This window comes from Onychostruthus taczanowskii, unplaced genomic scaffold, assembly GCF_017590055.1.
Source record: "Onychostruthus taczanowskii isolate IOZ18803 unplaced genomic scaffold, ASM1759005v1 scaffold10, whole genome shotgun sequence".
Lineage (NCBI taxonomy): Eukaryota > Metazoa > Chordata > Aves > Passeriformes > Passeridae > Onychostruthus > Onychostruthus taczanowskii.
Genome location: NW_024496526.1, coordinates 1401320 through 1417973, shown reverse-complemented (window position 1 = coordinate 1417973; position 16654 = coordinate 1401320).

Genomic DNA, 16654 nt, shown 5'->3' with positions numbered 1-16654 from the left:
GGGGGCTGCGGCTCCTCCCGCACGGTCTCTGCGTTTGGGGATGAACGGCGCTCGGAGCGCCCCTGCTCCTTCCAGCGACATCGGCACTGCCGGGACACCTCCAGTCCTTTCACAGGACAGACACCGAGGGGCTGGAGCGTGTCCAGGGAAGGGAACGGAGCTGGGGAAGGGGCTGGAGCACCACGGGCAGCTGAGGGAGCTGGGAAAGGGGCTCAGCCTGGAGAAAAGGAGGCTCGGGGGGGGGGACCTTGTGGCTCTGCACAACTCCTGACAGGAGGGGACAGCCGCGGGGAAGGTGTCAAGCTCTGCTCCCAGGGAACAGGGACAGGACAAGGGGAAACGGCCGCAATTAGCGTCAAGGAGGTTTAGTTTGGACAGTGGGAAATCTTCATGGAAAGGGTGCTCAGGCACTGGCACAGCTGCCCAGGGCTGTGGTGGCATCCCCATCCCTGGGGGGATTCAAAAGCCGTGGGGATGTGGCACTTGGGGACATGGGTTAGTGGCAAATAGATACTGCTGGGGGAGTGGTTGGACGTGATGATCTTACAGATCTGCTCCGACCTCAAGGACTCCATAAGGCACCGAGATGCCTCCCCCAGGCCCCCCGCAGCCTAAGAGGTTTTGCTCACACATGCACACAACAGTCAGCAATTAGGACCAGCTCTGGCCTTTTTATCCCGGGATTTTGTGCCCATGCGGGATTAAAGCCCTGATTGTAGCTTCCCCACCAGCCCCAAATCCTCTGCTGATTTTCGTTCTGGGGGCAAGTCAGTGCACGCTGTGACCTATTGATCCCGATCCCTGCTTGTGCCGGATCTCCCGTGCCCAGGGAGCCCTTAAAGAGCGCCGGGCACTGCAGGGGAGGCTGCGGGTCCGGGCAGCGACAGCGCAAGGCAAGTGTGGGTTTGTGTCTGTCTGTCTGTGTGTCTGTCTGTGTTTCTCCGTGTGCGTTTGTGGGAGTCTTCTCCAGCCCAGTTTGCCGTGGTTTGTGCTCCCGGCTCCTTTAGGGGGTGAGAGGCCGTGTCCCGGCAGGAGCTGAGCCTGCCGCTCTGGCACTGCGGTGGCCTGGCTGTGCCATCCCCTCCGGGGTGTGAGGAACCCACAGCCCGCGCCCCACAGAGCCCTGAGCCCCCCTGGGCCGGGCTGTCCACGCTTGGTGTGCCCGTGGCCTCATGCAGCCAAGCACCTTTGAGTCCTGCTGGGATTGAGTCCCAGGGCTGTCGCTCGGGCGCTGCTGGGCGTGGAGGTGCGAGGCTGGAGCAGCCCCCGGCAGCCAGAGCCGGGGCTGGGCCGCACCCTGGCCTGGCCGGGGCCATCTCTGGGCTCTCCCTGCTGCCAGCCATGGCCCCAGCTCCATCTGAGCCATAACTGAGGGTCTGACTTGGTCCCCATGGTGCCCAGCTTCCGTTCTTACTTCTGAATAGATTGTGAGGATCCCCTGGGCAGGAACCATTCATCTGATCCCCAAATCCCATTAATCCTTGGGATCCCTGGCGGTGCCTGGAGCCTGGCACGCTCCCTGCCATGGCCATCAGGCTCCTGCCCATGCTGAGGAGCACACTGCTGTTCCCCTGGTTTTTGGGAGGAGGGTTCTGCAGGTACTGAGGTTCTTTTGGAGGCTGTGAGCATCCCTGTGCAACCTGCCCAGGCAGCACCTGCATCCCCCTCCTCCCCCCAGCCCCACGGAGCGGAGCTGAGGAGGGAGAAACCCAGCCCACTGCTTTTGTTTCACTGCGTGAAATCCTGCACGTCTTTACTCGGCACTAGAAACATTTTCTGGTTTTTGTGCTTTGGGATCCCCCCCCGTCTCTAGCAGCAACATGTTCTGGATGCTTAAAGGATCGGTTGCTCCTCTTAAAGCTTCCAGAACCATCCCAGAGCCCCCCTTCTTAACCCTGTGTGAAGGTGAGCAGAGGTTTAGGGATGAGCTGCCTCTGCCTACCAGAGGGGTTTGCTTTCCATCTCCTCCTGCGCCAGTTCTGCAGCCTTAATCCTCCTAATCTCCCCACATCTCTGGTGTGGCTCATTTTTGTGTGCAAATGCCCTTGAGAGCAGCAAAATTGCAGCTGCTGGGTGAAACACCAGGCGGAGAGAAACTCCAGTGTAGTGGAAAACTCTGTCTTATGTAAACTGCCCAGGTATTCTGCCTTTACCTTGGCTTGGGATCAGAGGCACTGCACAATGCTCTGTACGCAGGGTGGTTTTGGGGACCTGGGGGCCTGTGGTTTGGGGGTGCTGGCAGCTCTTTTTCAGGCTCTGGTGCCTGCCCAGAGCACCACACAGCCCGTGCTGAGGTTCCCTCCTCGGCTGGGCTCTGCCAGGGCTGGTTTTGCAGAGTTTATTTTGCAAATGACCCTTTTGGTGGCTTTACCGCTGCAGCTGCTGCCTGCTGTGTCAGTGCCCTCCCACCTGCTCCGCTGCCAGGCCGGGCACACCCCGTGCTGGTATCCAGGTACCCAGCCCGGTGCCACCGGCTCCCTGGAGCCTCCCGAGCCTGGGCAAGCGGGGCTGTCCTGGCAGCCTGGAGGCCCTGCCCTGGGAGCTGCCCCAGGTGTGGCCCCACCGGGGGCTCGTGGGAAGATGCTGAGCCCCAGGGTGCTGCACCCACCCAGATGTGTTCCCTTGGCTCCTTTCCAGCCCTTAAAACACCCACGGAGCTCCTTCCACGGGGACAAGCACCTCGACAGAGGCAGCAATGTGGCAATATTGACTTAACCTGGGTAAGAATCTCTTGAGCTGCTGCTGCTGCTGTGGGAGGGGAGCGGGAGGGGAGAGGGAGAGGAGCACGTTTTATGCAACGAGATGACATTTTCCTGGCAAGCCCTTCTCTGGCATCCCACACCCTGCTCCACCCTGTGCCAGCCCCAGCACCCGGCCGAGGCTGACCCTGCTGCCCAGGACACAGGATGGGCGCCAGCTCGGGGGTCTCACTCCCTGCTGAGGGTCTCACTCTCTGCTGACACCTGAGCCGTGGCCTTGGCCACCCCGCTGTGCCCCATTGTAGTTCAGGATGGCACCAGGGCTGGGTGGGTCATGCCAGCAGTGGGGTGGTGGCATCCCCTTCCCCAAGGGCCCCAAAAGGCACCGTGGCACTGCCAAGGGTTTTGGGGGCCCATCAGAGCAGAGGAGCCAGGCATGGAGATGATCAGCCCTGGCAGCTGTTCTGCAATGTTCCTCAATGAGGAATTTTCAGATTTCGCTTCTGATGGAGGGTGGTTGAGGCAAAACAACTTGGAAATCTCTTCCAAAAGCTCGATGGAACACAAACAGCAGTCGATGAGCCAAAATCTCATTTATTTTCTGGGTGGGGAGCTTTTGACAGCCCCTGGAGGGCCCAGCTGAGCTGGCGGCCCCCACGGCAGGGGTTTGGGGTGGGAAGGGAGTTCCTGCTCGCACGGCAGGAAAGCAGGGCACTGAAACACCTCCGTGCTGCCGCTTCCTCCTGGCGGCTCCCACGTGCGCAGGAATGCGGCCGTGCTCGTTCCTAACTGGTCCTGTGCCGGGCGAAACCTCCCCCAGCTCCGTTTGGGGCTGGTTTTGCTCTGAAATCAGCAGCCAGCGCGGCTGCTCCGGCCCCATCCCGCAGCCCCTGCCAGCCTCGATGGCTTTAGATGGATCTGGCGGGACGTGGTGGCTCAAAGGACCAAGCTCAGGGTTCCTCAAACTGCAAGAAAGAAACAGAATAAAACAAGTGCATCACTGCCGATGCCGAAGGATGGGAAAGCTCCTGTCCCAGCAGGGAAGTGCTGCACTTTTTCTGCTGCACTCGCTGGTTTGAGCCCAAGTGCCATCAAGGGACTCAGTACTGAACAAACACCAAGCGAAAGCGGGTGCAGGCAGCCAAGCAAAACAAAGGCTGAGAGAGGCCGGTGCTCTGACTCATTTGGCATGAAAATGCAGCACGGAATAAATTAAGGTTGGCTCTTCCTCATCCTGCCGGCACAGAACAGAGCAGGAGGGCTGCCTTGTCACCAGCGCTGGGGTGGCTTTGGGTGCTGGGGCACACAGCAGGCACTGGGGAGGCATGGGGACATCTGCACCAAGCTGGGGGGAAAGGGGGAGAGGGGGTGGCCAGGGAGGACACAGCCACCCTGGCAGGTCCCTGTCGTGTGTCCCCAGCCATGAGTTTTGGAATGGCACTGAGCAATGTACAGCCGGGCTGGGTGGTAAGGTCAGAATGTCCATCAGAGACAGCAGCAGCTTCTCTTGGTCCTTTTTCTCCTGTCTCATGAAGGGATGGGGTCCCAGACCACCAGTGGGGACACACAGCTGTCATCATCATCATCAAATCATCATAGAGTAGTTTGGGTTGATGGGACTTAAAGTTCATCTAGTCTCCCCTTGCCAAGGCAGGGACACATTCCATTAGCCCAGGTTGCTCCAAACCCCATCCAATCCCGCCCTGAACATTTCCAGGGGCATCCACAGCTCCTCTGTGTCCCCTGTGCCCCTCAGTGGCACGGTGCTGCAGCCCTGAGCACCCATGCAGGAGCACTGATCCCAACTGGGACCGCTCTGTCACAGTCCCCCAAAACACATCGAGAAGAAGAAAAAGGTCAGGGCTTCACTGCAGGCTTTGGCCTGTGATGTAAAGACTGGGAATTTCCGGGGTGTAATGTTTGCATCTCTATAAATATGCAGCTGGAGCGCGCCCAGGGGCAGCTGCCTGCGATGGGCGAGGGAGATAATGCCCCGCTTCCGCCAGCGCGGAAACGCGCGGGGAAAGGGCAAGGCAGCGCCTGGCCCCGCAGCACGCCGCGGTGATTCAGCCCAGACCCGCCTCGGGGGATGCTGTGACCCCCAGGGCTGTGGGCGAGAGGGGGACACGTCCCTGGGGGGTCCCGGCAGGCCCCGCAGCCGCAGGGAGGGCGGTGGAGATGATTCCCCGGCACGGCGGGACCGGTGGCACCGGGGCGGGCCCGGGGTGGCCCCGCCGTTCGGTCCGGCTGGGTTCTGTTCTGTCCTGCCCTGGAGCGGGGTGACACTGCCTCAGACAATCCCGACTGGTGAGACTGGGAGAGGCCGGCCCTGCCCCGAGCCGGCCGCGGCACCCGGCACCCCGCGCCCGCCCGCTCCCCGGTTTCGGCAAAGCCAGCGCCCGTCCTCTCCCGGCGGCACAAACCAGTCCCGGCACCCACACCCGGCACCGCCCGGCCCGCCTTGCGACAGCCCCGGCAGCGGGCGGCTGTCCCCACACCAGCACCCCTCGGCATCGCTGGGCTGGGCAGGGCGTGCGCCCCGAGCGCCCCCAAAACGCCCCATGGGGTGCCCCGATGGATGGGGGTCCTGGGCTGGGTCCCTTGCAGGGCTGGCCCCTAAAGCAGAGCTGCACACAAGAGTGGGGTCGTGACAAGCTGGTGGCGGCTGTCCTGGACGGAAGACTGTCCCTCCTCAGGGACCTGTCACCGGGCTGGGAGGCGACAGGTGAAAAGGGTTTTGGCACCGGCACATCCTGCACAGTCACTCGCAAAGGATGCCGAGCGGGATCGGCCTTAATTCCCCGCCTTGTCCCGGCAGCAGCGCCTTCGGGCAGCACTCCGGGCACGGCCCGGCCCCGGGGCGGCTGCCGGAGCCGCGGGGCCCTTCCTGCTCTTCGTCACAGCGTGGGTGACAGGGGCTGGGGCGGCTGTGCTCATCCGGGGGATCCGGGTGTCCCCATTCGTGTCACACGGGTGCTCTGAGCTCCCAGCCCCGGCAGCCGCGGGATGCCCCAGCTCGGGGCTGGGGAGTGGCTGCACGCTCAGGTCACCCCCGCCTCGGCCGCTCGGGGCTCTCAGCTGGGCCTCACGTGCACGTCCTGAAGCAATGACATGGAGCTGTGCCAGGGCAGGTTTAGGTTGGATATCAGGAAAGGATCTTCCCCCAGAGGGTGCTGGGCACTGCCCAGGCTCCCCAGGGAATGGGCACGGCCCCGAGGCTGCCAGAGCTCCAGGAGCGTTTGGACAGCACTGCCAGGGATGCCCAGGGTGGGATTGTTGGGGTGTCTGTGCAGGGACAGGAGCTGGACTGGATGATCCCAATGGGTTCATTCCCACTCAGGATATTCCATGATTTCCTGTCCCAGCATTACCTGGAGCTGCGGGGAGCGATGAGCACAGGACCTGGCCCTGGGGAGGCTGGTGGCTTTCCCAGGCCAGACACAGACAGATGCATTTCATAATCCCCAGGTCTCACCTAATCCCCAGGTCCTGGCCACCCCTGGCTGCTGCCCTGGGATCACTGATGGGGAGAGGGAGAAATTAAATACCTGAAATGCAGTGGCTTGATACTCATTTGGGACTTTTCCATCACCCCAAATCAGGGCCTGTCTGTCCATCCTGCTGTCCATCCATCCCACCCACAGCTGGATGCGGACAAACATGACTGGGCTGGCTGTGGCTTCATTGCTCTGGGACAATTCACATTCCAGGGTAATACCCCACTTCATACAGTTCCCATCTGCCCACCAGCGCTCACTCCTGGCTTTCCTAATAGTCTAAAGACTTGTGACCCGTATTAAATAATATACTTGTATATATAATATTTTATATATAAAAAATATTATCATGAAGTGGCCAGGGAGGAGAGGAGCCCTGAGTGCTGCCGCAGCCCAGGCTTAGTGCAGGTCAGAGATGCCTACAATTTTCTTTAAATAGTTTGTGGCGGCAGGTTAACCATGGATTACAACCATCATTAATGATTATAACCATCATTAATGATTATAACCATCACTAGCAGCCACTGCAAGAGCAGGGTGAAGGAGGGGCTCGCTGGTGGGGGCTGAAGGGGTCCTTGTGCCAAAATAAACACTCGATTTGTGGAATCAGGGCCACGGTGGGCAGGGACAGTGGGGCGGTGGCACACGGGTGACGGGACACGTTGCTGGCTGCCGTGGGGGTCCCGTGGTCGCCGTGGCTCCCAGCCCCGGTGTGGCCCAGCCCCGCTGCTTGGACCCAGCCGCACCGCGGGTCCCGGCCGGCCGCTCGGCCCCGCGGTCCCGCAGCCCCGCAGGGTTTAGCTGAGCTGGGGGGCCGGCAGAGGGGCGATCACATGCTCGCCCGCCCGCCCGGGATTAGGTGCAGCCGCTGCGGCGGGGAGCCGTGCCAGGGAGCCGCGGCGGGCAGCCCCGGCAGCCGCTGGCGCTCGGAGCCCATGGCCCCGGGCAGCAGGAGCCGGCCGCGGCTGCCCTGAGGGCCCGGCGGCCCCCATGATGTCCCAGCTGCAGCCCCCCGGCCGGCCCCTGGAGCGCTGCGATGGGCTCTCCCTCATTTACTGGTGAGCGGGGCGGGATGCCGCCGCACCGGGACCGGCACCGGGACCGGCACCGGGAATGGGAGCGGGCATCCCGCGGAGCCTCGGGTCCCTTCTGCAGGGATGGCGTTAGGGAGGATGCTGGGCTCGGTGACCCCGCGGCTTCTGGCGGGGTTGGTTTGGTTCGGTTCATTTTCGGTTCATGCGGGGGGCAGGGTCTGATGCGGGTCCCCCGGCACCCGCAGGGGCAGCGCTCAGGTGAGGCCGGGATCAGCCAGGGCTGCCAAAGGGGATTTATTTTCCAGGCAGCAACCGGGGAAGCACCTACAGGCTCTGCGAGCAGTTGTGGGTGCTGCTGCTGCAGTTCTGGCGTGGGCTCTCCCCTTTGTCAAAAGCTCCCCCGGGGGGCCCTGTGCCCGCTTGCCGGTGCCCGGGGAGCGCGGTGGGTGCGGAGCAGCGCCCGGCGCGGTGCGGGGCGGGCGGCGGAGGGGACGGGAGGTGACGGCGGCTGCAGATGTCTATGTAGGGCAGGGAGAGCCGGCGGGAGCGCGGCTCTGCCCGGGGCAGGGTTCAGAGCGTGCGGCTTTAGCCGATTAACTGGGGGTCAGTGGGCCGGAGCCAGAGCCGGCCTGGGCCCCGCCGGGTCTCGGACCACCCCGAGGTTCGGCGGAAGCTTTCCTGGGCTGGCCGGACCCGGGCCGCTCCCCAGCCGAGATCCAGAGGCCGGGGCACGCTGAAGGCGGCAGGGCCGCGCTCCCGGGACATGATCCACCTGCGGCTGAAGTAGGTCACTGGAGCCAGGGCCGGGGGCTGCGGGGCGCTGCCCCCGGGGGGGCCGGCAGGATGGCGAGGGCACCTAGACGGTGCCTGGGGACGCTGTGCTGATGCTGCCCTGCTGCTTTTGGGTGCGGAAAGGGCAGAATCATCTGGCGGTCGGAAGGAGGTGGTGCAGGACAGGCGTGACCGCGGGGCTGTGTTTGGGGCAGCGCTGCCGGGTGGGTGCTGCTGCTGTGGGGCCTGGGGTCTGTACGGGAGCTCAGCTCACTGGGGGCCCCTGGCCATCCCTGGCTGCACGGGGCTGCTAAGCCCTGGTGCCCTGCCCTGCGAGGCAGAGATGCTCAAACCCCATTTTCTACCTCACACATCTGCTCATAGGCTGGAATTTTGGGTCCAGTCCTCCCTCTGCTTTGTCCACTGGGCTGTGTTTGGCTTAGGAAGAGAGGGACGGTCAGGGGGAGCGTCCCCCACGTGTGGCGGCTGCCAGATGTGCTGGCTGGTGTCCCGCTGTCTGCCGGCTCCGTCGGGACGCGGCGGAGGATGGCGAGCAGATGGCGGGGAGATAACACCTCCCGGCTCTTCGATAAGGATGACCCCGCTCTGCCGCTGATTAAAAGATTAATTTTGGAGTTTGAAATAGGAATTTGATAAATAAACGCGAGCCGTCAGCAGAACCTCACCCTGCAGCGCCAGGGCGGGGGTGGTACCCGCCGCGGCCGGAGCAGCGGCTCAGCCCTCATCCCTCCTCCCTCATCCCTCCTCCCTCATCCCTCATCCCTCATCCCTCATCCCCAGCTTCTTTCTCCCGACGGTGATGCCGCTGTGACCCCGCGGGGCTCTCCCGGAGAGTGGCTGCTGGAAGCTCCAAGCAAGGTGTGCAGCGCTGGTTTCTGTGCAGGAGCTCTGCCAGAGCCAGCAGGAATCAAACAGCCATCCCTCATCCGTCATCCTTCATCCCTCATCCCTCATCCCCAGCTTCTTTCTCCCGACGGTGATGCCGCTGTGACCCCGCGGGGCTCTCCCGGAGAGTGGCTGCTGGAAGCTCCAAGCAAGGTGTGCAGCGCTGGTTTCTGTGCAGGAGCTCTGCCAGAGCCAGCAGGAATCAAACAGCCCCGAAGGCGCCGCTGGTGCAGGGCAGGTCCCGAGGCCGGACCCCGCTCTGTGTGCTCGGGGGGTTTGAATCCCCTGGCGGCTCCCAGCAGGCGTGGCCGGGTTCGAGACTGGCCTGCACTTCCACCAATCCTCTTGGAATTATTATTGCTGCCTGTTTGTGGCTTGTGCCAGGGTCTGGATTGGAGCAGGGGGGTGTTTGCAGCTCAAGGACGGGTCAAAGCTCTTCCCAAGAGCTGCACTTCCAGTTCAGCAGCATGTTCTGAAATCTTTCCCCAGAAGATGTGATTTTCCCATCTTTCCATACCCAGCCGTTTCCCTCACCTCTCTCTTTCCATCTCTATTTTTACAGATTCACATGGGTGAATTTCCTGCTGTGGTTCTCAGGATTTCTCCCATTAGTGCAGGGTGGACAGAGGGTGGTCAGGCTGGCAGAGCAGGTCCTGCAGCCCCCACCAGCCCCTGTTAATAAGTTTATAACCAGTCCAATCCCACAGCCCGGGGGATTTAGGCAGGCAGGATGATTTATAATCCTGTTAACCCTTCACAGCAGTTGACACCCAAACGGGGGCCAGGGGATACCAGGCAGAGCAGCAGATCACCCACCTGATGGGAAGGGGAGCAGGAGAAGGAGAAAATCTGCCTCGTGGGAGAGATGTTAGCACACCTTGGAGCTGCTGCAGTGAACATGAAGGTCCTGTCTGAGCTTTCCCATGTGACTGTGTTTGTGTTAATCCCCATCTCAGGGGGTACATCCAAGGCTTGGGCTGGAGCAGATGCTGGGAGGTGTTCAGCTCAGCTGGGCTCTGGCATAAATACCTTTTCTAAAAACTTCTGGGCAGACCAAGCCTGACCTCCCTTCTACCTTAAACAATCTCTCCTAATTACTGCAAGACAGGCTAATTGAAGAGGTTCTTTTTGCCTTTTCCCCAACCAAAACTTTTTGGAACAGCACAGGAAGAGCTGTGTGTTGGTGTCCATTGGAAGAGAACTGTAACCCCTTGCTGTGATTTAGCCAAGCCCCAGCAGTCTCCAGGAGAAGCTCTGCCAGGCAGGAGCCCATGGACTGACCATCTTCTCCCTGGGCAATAAGAGCCTCCAGAAAATTCTCCACCACTCTTGACTTGGTGTATAATTGTCAGGTAGCATCAGCTGCCTTCTGCAAGCCCCTCTCTCCCTGGGGGTGAAGGGGATGGGCAGCAGAGATCTGACTCAGACAGCAGAGGTTCGTTGGGATGAGCCCCTCATGCTGCAGAAATCCACTGGCTGAGAAGGGTGTTGAAATAGGGATGGGGTTTAGAGGAAGGTGATAAAGGCAGCTGGAGAACAGGAAAGCCTGGCCAGCAGTGAGAGGTGGCATCTCTGTCTGTCTGAGGTCTTGGTGGCTGGTGCAGATGCCCTGGGAGAAGGGGCCTTCCTCCCTGAGGAGTGAGAATGTGCCTTAGCCTCAGGTGGAGACACCCTCCTCCAGCAGAAGGAGGGAACAAGCACTGGAAAACAGCCCAGCTACCAAATACTCCTCAGCTCTCTATCGTCAGGCTTGGCTCGGGTGGGACTTGGGGTGACACCAGCAGGAGGAGTGGGGAGGGTGAAAGGCTCCCCAGGAGCCACCCTGTGTCCTCTGGAGTGGTCAGAGGAAGGGACTGAAGGAGCACATGGTCCTTGGGAGGAGCAAAGTGCCCGGGGGTGTGGGGACAGAGCTGGCAGCCCTGCCCATGGGGACGAGGACCACAGGCTTGGAGGAGCAGTGTCAGCCCCGCAGGGCTGGCTGCAGCTGCTGCCACCCTCTGCCCACCTGCAGGTGGGTGCCCAGGGAGATGCTGAGCCCAGGGCTGGGGTGGGAGCACGGGATTGCCCATCCCTGAGTGCTCCCTGTAGGACGTGCCTGCTTCCTTCACCAGTGATTTTGGCACTGTGGTTCCTTTGGGTGCAAGTTACTGCTGGGGTGGTTCCAGCTGGACATGAGAGGAAAACTTTTCATAATGGGACCAATCAATCTTTGGAATCACTTCCCCAGGGACGTGGTGCATCCCCCAGTGCTGGATACTTTCAAGGTTCAGCTGGGCAGGGTGCTGGGCTGTCTTGCCTAGACTGCACTTTTGACAAGAAAGGTTGCACCAAGTGCTCCTCGAGGTCCCTTCCAACCTGGTATTCCGTGATTGTTTGTTCCCTCTTCTGTTCAGACTTGTCTGTGAGCATCTCTGATCTCCTGAGCTCATCTGAAGTGACTCCATGGGTGTTATTATGAGAACACCGTGGGCTGCACTGTGGGCAGCTCCTTCCCAGCTCCTTCCCAGCTGATTGGTTTTCTGATTTATCCCCAACGCTTTGTAGCTGATCCTGAAAGCAGCACAGTTGCAATTTTCCAATTTCTAATCAGATGTAAAAGCCTCTGCAGCCTACACTAATTTTGTTGTGTCATGAAGTGAACTCACTCAATAGCGATCCAGCGTTCCTGCTGCTGCCTGGGCAGCTCCTGCTGCCGCTCCTGGAGTGGTGGGAGGATGGCAGAGTCTGTGACCCAGTGCCCCGCTGGGGTGAGCCCTCCCACCTCCCACCTCCTTCATGCTGCTTTCCGGAGCCAAAAGGCCTCAGACAGATCTCACTTCCACTTCAGGATGTCTTTCCACCTCTAATCCACACCCACTCAAACCTACTTGGGCTCTGCTCAGCCGGGCACAGAGACTCCCTGCGGGCTTTGGGTGCTGCTGTCAGCACAGCCACCCCTTCCCCTTCCCCTTCCCCTTCCCCTTCCCCTTCCTTGTGCCACTGCCTGCCCAAGCTCAGGGTCCTTCCTGGGGCTGTCCCCTTTCTGGGATGATGTGGTCCTGGCTGATCTCTGGGCTCACCCAGGGGTGCTGCTGTGGGATCTGGCCAGGCTAGGCATCCCCATGGGCTCAGCTGCTCCCCTCTCCTGGTTCCTGGGTTTAGCCTCAGTGTTGGGGCTGGAATAACTGAGGAGATGATGGTTCCATTTCTTGTACAGCCTTAACATGGCCTGGAGATGATGCCATGTCTTGGGTCAAGACAACAATTTTTGGGCACAGCCAGATATGGAATACAATGACATTTTGGGCTGCCTGAGCAGCCAGGCTGTGAAGGGCTGTGTGGCTGGGGAATAACTCCCTGAGCCCCCAGTTTCAAAAGGAAGTGTGTTTCATGAGAGAAGAGCCTTGGGTGACCCTTCCCATGGGATTTGCATTTGCTGCTGGACGTGACCATGCTGTGCCAACACTCCCAGTGACATTAAACCCATCACTCTCCTCGTGGTCCAGCTGTTCCCAGCTCTGTTTGCTCCTTGGCTGGGCAGGAAGGACAAGGGCAGACCTGAGTTCTTTTTTATCTTAACTTTACCATTGGTTGTACTTGTTTCAGCCATTTTCTTCCCCTCTTCTTTTTGAAACCCAAACCCATCACCACCACCTTCTCCACTGCTTCCTCTTGGCAGTGGTTTCTGTGCCTCTCCCCAGCACTCCCAGTTTCACTCTCCCACACTTTCCTCTTCATGCTCTCCCAGAAAAATCTACTGGAAATGCACCTGACTTGTGCTGACCCAGCATTTTTAACTCTATGCTCCTGCTCCAAGAGTTATTTTGACTTTATTTGCAGTTTCATCCATCCCTGCTTATAAATGGTAGCGTTAAGTAAAGCTGACATATAGTTTCACTCAACTTCTATAAAAAAATGTATTTTTCAAGCAAAAATAATTTTTCCATTGGGGGAAAAAAATAATTTTTCAATGAGTTTTAAACCCATTTTTCTAGCAGTCAATGAAAAAGTGGACAACCAAGTGAAACATGTTTATCTGCTGTCCAGCCCCATGGGGTAACTTTGTTCTTAATTCATTAATGCTCATTTCAATTGTTCTTAATTCTTCTATTCTTTCATTTAAAAAGCTAAAATCTGATTAAAAATCTGAATTCTCACCAGCAGCTCCCTGGGATAAGAACCCTGGATGAACTCAGAGTGGCTCAGCTGGGTCCCAGCTCCGTAACGATCTCGAGCACACAGCACAGGCCCTTTGCCTTCACCACTCTTATACAAATTAGGCCTGGGACCCTTGGGTAGATCCTTCCTGAATATGATTCCAAGATTTAAACCACTGAAAATCCTCTGAAATGTTTCTGTTGAAACTTCCTCTGGTAAGAGACATTAACGAACAGGAGCAGCAGCAGCGTCTGACACTTTTGCCAGGCTTGGTGTGTGTGTTTTGGAGGATGGAATTGAGGATCTGAGTGTTTGGAGAGAAAGTTGGAAGCTGAGCATTGCTCCTCTTCCCTAGGGCCTCTTGGATGTGGTTTTCATTTATTTTACCAGCTTGTGGACAAGCATGTGGTTTATTGCAACATCTCACCCAGTGGGAAGCACCAGGAATCCCAGCCTGGGGCAGCTGAAGGACTTTGTGTCAGAGTGTGGAGCCCCAAACACACCTGTCTAACCCTGAGTGCAGAAATTGTTCCCTGAGATGCAGAAATCAGGGTGGGTGAATTACTGAAGTGCCAGGCAGGAAAATTTCCCCATTTTCCTGCAATTTTGGGTTGGCCTGATGCCAGTGAGCTTTCCTGGAGCCCCTCAGAGACGTGACCTTGTCATAGAGCCACAGAATGGCTTCAGTTGGAAGGGACCTTAAAGATCATCTCATTCCACTCCCTGTCATGGGAATGGACCCCTTCCAACCTGGCCTTGGAGATTTCCAGGGATGGGGCAGCCACATCTTCTCTGGGCACCCTGTGCCAGTGCTTCAACTTTGTCCCATTGCCATTGCCTGCAGTGCTTGTGCAATCCCTTCCCTTCAGCATCCCTGATTTTATTTATTCCAGCCAAGACTCTGGCCCATGGATCAGGGCAGTAATTATGGGACAATGCATTAGCAGAGTCCCAGAGGATCTGGGATGCTTGTACATGGTGTTTTGTGGTGTTTTGGTGGTGTGTTTTGTGGTGTTTTGGTGGTGTTTTGGTGGTGGGATGGAAGTGTCTCTCCCTCTGACCAGGAAGGTTATTGATGCATTAGAGGACTGGCAGTGTGATCCTGAGTGTGAGTGACAGGAGGCTGCTGGGTGAGGGGTGCCCAAAAAGGTCACCCCAAGCTGGGCACGGTGCCAGCCATGGCACTCTCCTGCCCCTCAGGGCGCTGTGCCCTGGTGTGGAGCAGCTCCCGCTCTAAACCAGGCACAGAGGGAGGGTTCCACAGCCCAGCGTTGAATTTCTGGGCATGTTCTGCCACAAAACCTCCTGGCCAGCCTTGAACAAGAGCTGTGCCCTGGTGTGGAGCTCTAGACCAGGCACAGAGGGAGGGTTCCACAGCCCAGCATTGAATTTCTGGGCATGTTCTGCCACAAAACCTCCTGGCCAGCCTTGAACAAGTCACTGACACCCAGAGCTGGTGGTCAGCAGGTGTTGGAATCTCCTGCCTTAATTTTTGGCTCTCCACACCCTGGTCCTTTTCTGTGGGATGGCAGGAGAAAAAGCATCCCCCTGCTGTTGGGGTGCTGAGGGATGGGCAGGTTTGTGATGCTCTTGAAGGCTGCAGCATCCAGCAGATTTGGAGATGGGCCCAGGTACCAGCCCTCGTGCTCAGTCTGCTTCAGCCAAAGCCTTGGCAAGGGTGTGAACACATCTTGCTGTGCTGGGGTGTGCACAGTGTATCTATCACCAGATGCATCTATGCTTGTCTAGTTGGCATTACTCATCCAATTTTTTTTTTTTTTTTTAGCTAGATAATTTAATTTTTAGGAAAGTTTTGGCCACCTGAAGGTCAATCTATTCAGGTTTTATATGTCATCTGATTGTCCTCAAGTGAAAACAATTAACAAAAAAAAGACAAAATGCAGGAGAACTTCTCCAATTTGTCGTTGTTTTGAAGCACTTTGCACTTGCCCAGCGAGGCTTCACACGAGGCCATCGGGGAAGCTCCAGCTGATAAAATCAGTTGTTCAGACATGGGAACAGCAACAACTTGTCTAGTTGGCATTACTCATCCAAATTTTTTTTTTTTTTAGCTAGATAATTTAATTTTTAGGAAAGTTTTGGCCACCTGAAGGTCAATCTATTCAGGTTTTATATGTCATCTGATTGTCCTCAAGTGAAAACAATTAACAAAAAAAAGACAAAATGCAGGAGAACTTCTCCAATTTGTCGTTGTTTTGAAGCACTTTGCACTTGCCCAGCGAGGCTTCACACGAGGCCATCGGGGAAGCTCCAGCTGATAAAATCAGTTGTTCAGACATGGGAACAGCAACATCCAGCAGCCTGGACTGAAGGGATGGTTTGGCAAGGAGTGGCAGTGCCAGGCAGGCACGGCCACAGTCAGAGCTCCGCTAACGAGGGCAAGGGCCACTAATGGGGCCTGGCCAGGAGCCTGCTGAGACACTGCGGGAGCAGCACGAGGAGGACACCGCTGGGGGAGTCAGGGCCAGCAGCCTCCCCGTGACCTCAGATGTCCTCCAAAGATGGTTGGGATGCAGGACCCGTGTCCTCCTGTGGGTCCAGGGGAGCACGTTTCCCTTCTCAGGAAAGGTCACCAGATCTTTCCCCCCAGGGTGGCAGCCCTGCTGCTGCCAGGCCCTGAGGTGGGCTCTTCTGCTCCATTCCCATTCACTGGCAAACCCTGGATAATCTTATTTCATCCCTCCATCCCCCCACCCCACAAGACAGGGGTGCTGCTGCTTCTCCAGCTGGATGGGGGCACCAAGGTAGGGATGGAGGACACAGTCTCAAGCTGCATCAAGGGAAATATAAGCTGGATATTAGAAAAGAGTTTTTACTGAAAGAGTGATAAAGTTCTGGAATGTTCTGCCCAGGGAGGTGGTGGAGTCACCATCCCTGGATGTGTTTAAAACAAGACTGGATGTGGCACTGGGTGCCAGGGTTTAGTTGAGGTGTTGGGGCTGTGTTGGACTCGATGATCTTTAAGATTTCTTCCAACCCAGTGATTCTGTGATTCTGTGGAAGGGGCTGTTCAAAGCAAGTCAGGCTTCTGACCTCCCAGCAGACAGGGGACAGCTGACCTTGGTCTGCATTAAGAAGGAAATCCTGTGGGCTGGAAAAGATGCTAAAAGAAAAAAAAAATCAACATCAACCCTAAACCCCCTAAGTGCCACAGTCTGTTACTGCTTCCAAAGCTTTGCTGTGGACTTTAGGGATGGTGATTGCACCCGTCCCACACCAAACCCTGCCCTCTATCCCTGGAGGGGCCATTCCCAGAAGCGCATGCCAAGAAATTCCCCTTGTGCCGAGGACGAGGGGCCGGCCGTGCTCCGGCCCCGGCCTTGGGAAGGCGCTGGAGGGTCCGCGCTGGCTCCGGCTTGCGTAAGCTTTAATCTAAAGTTGGAGATGTTTTGAGCTGATCTGTGTTAATGTTGGGAGGAATTAACATGCATACGGGGAGACCACGTGATGCCCTCCGACCTCCCCCTTTTTTTTTTTTTTTTCTTTTTTTCTTTTTTTTTTCCCGTTTTTTCCCTGACTCACTTTAACGGATTCCTGCCAAATCGGAGTGGCCGGAGCCGGGCAGGGCCGGGCTGCCACGGCCGGCAGG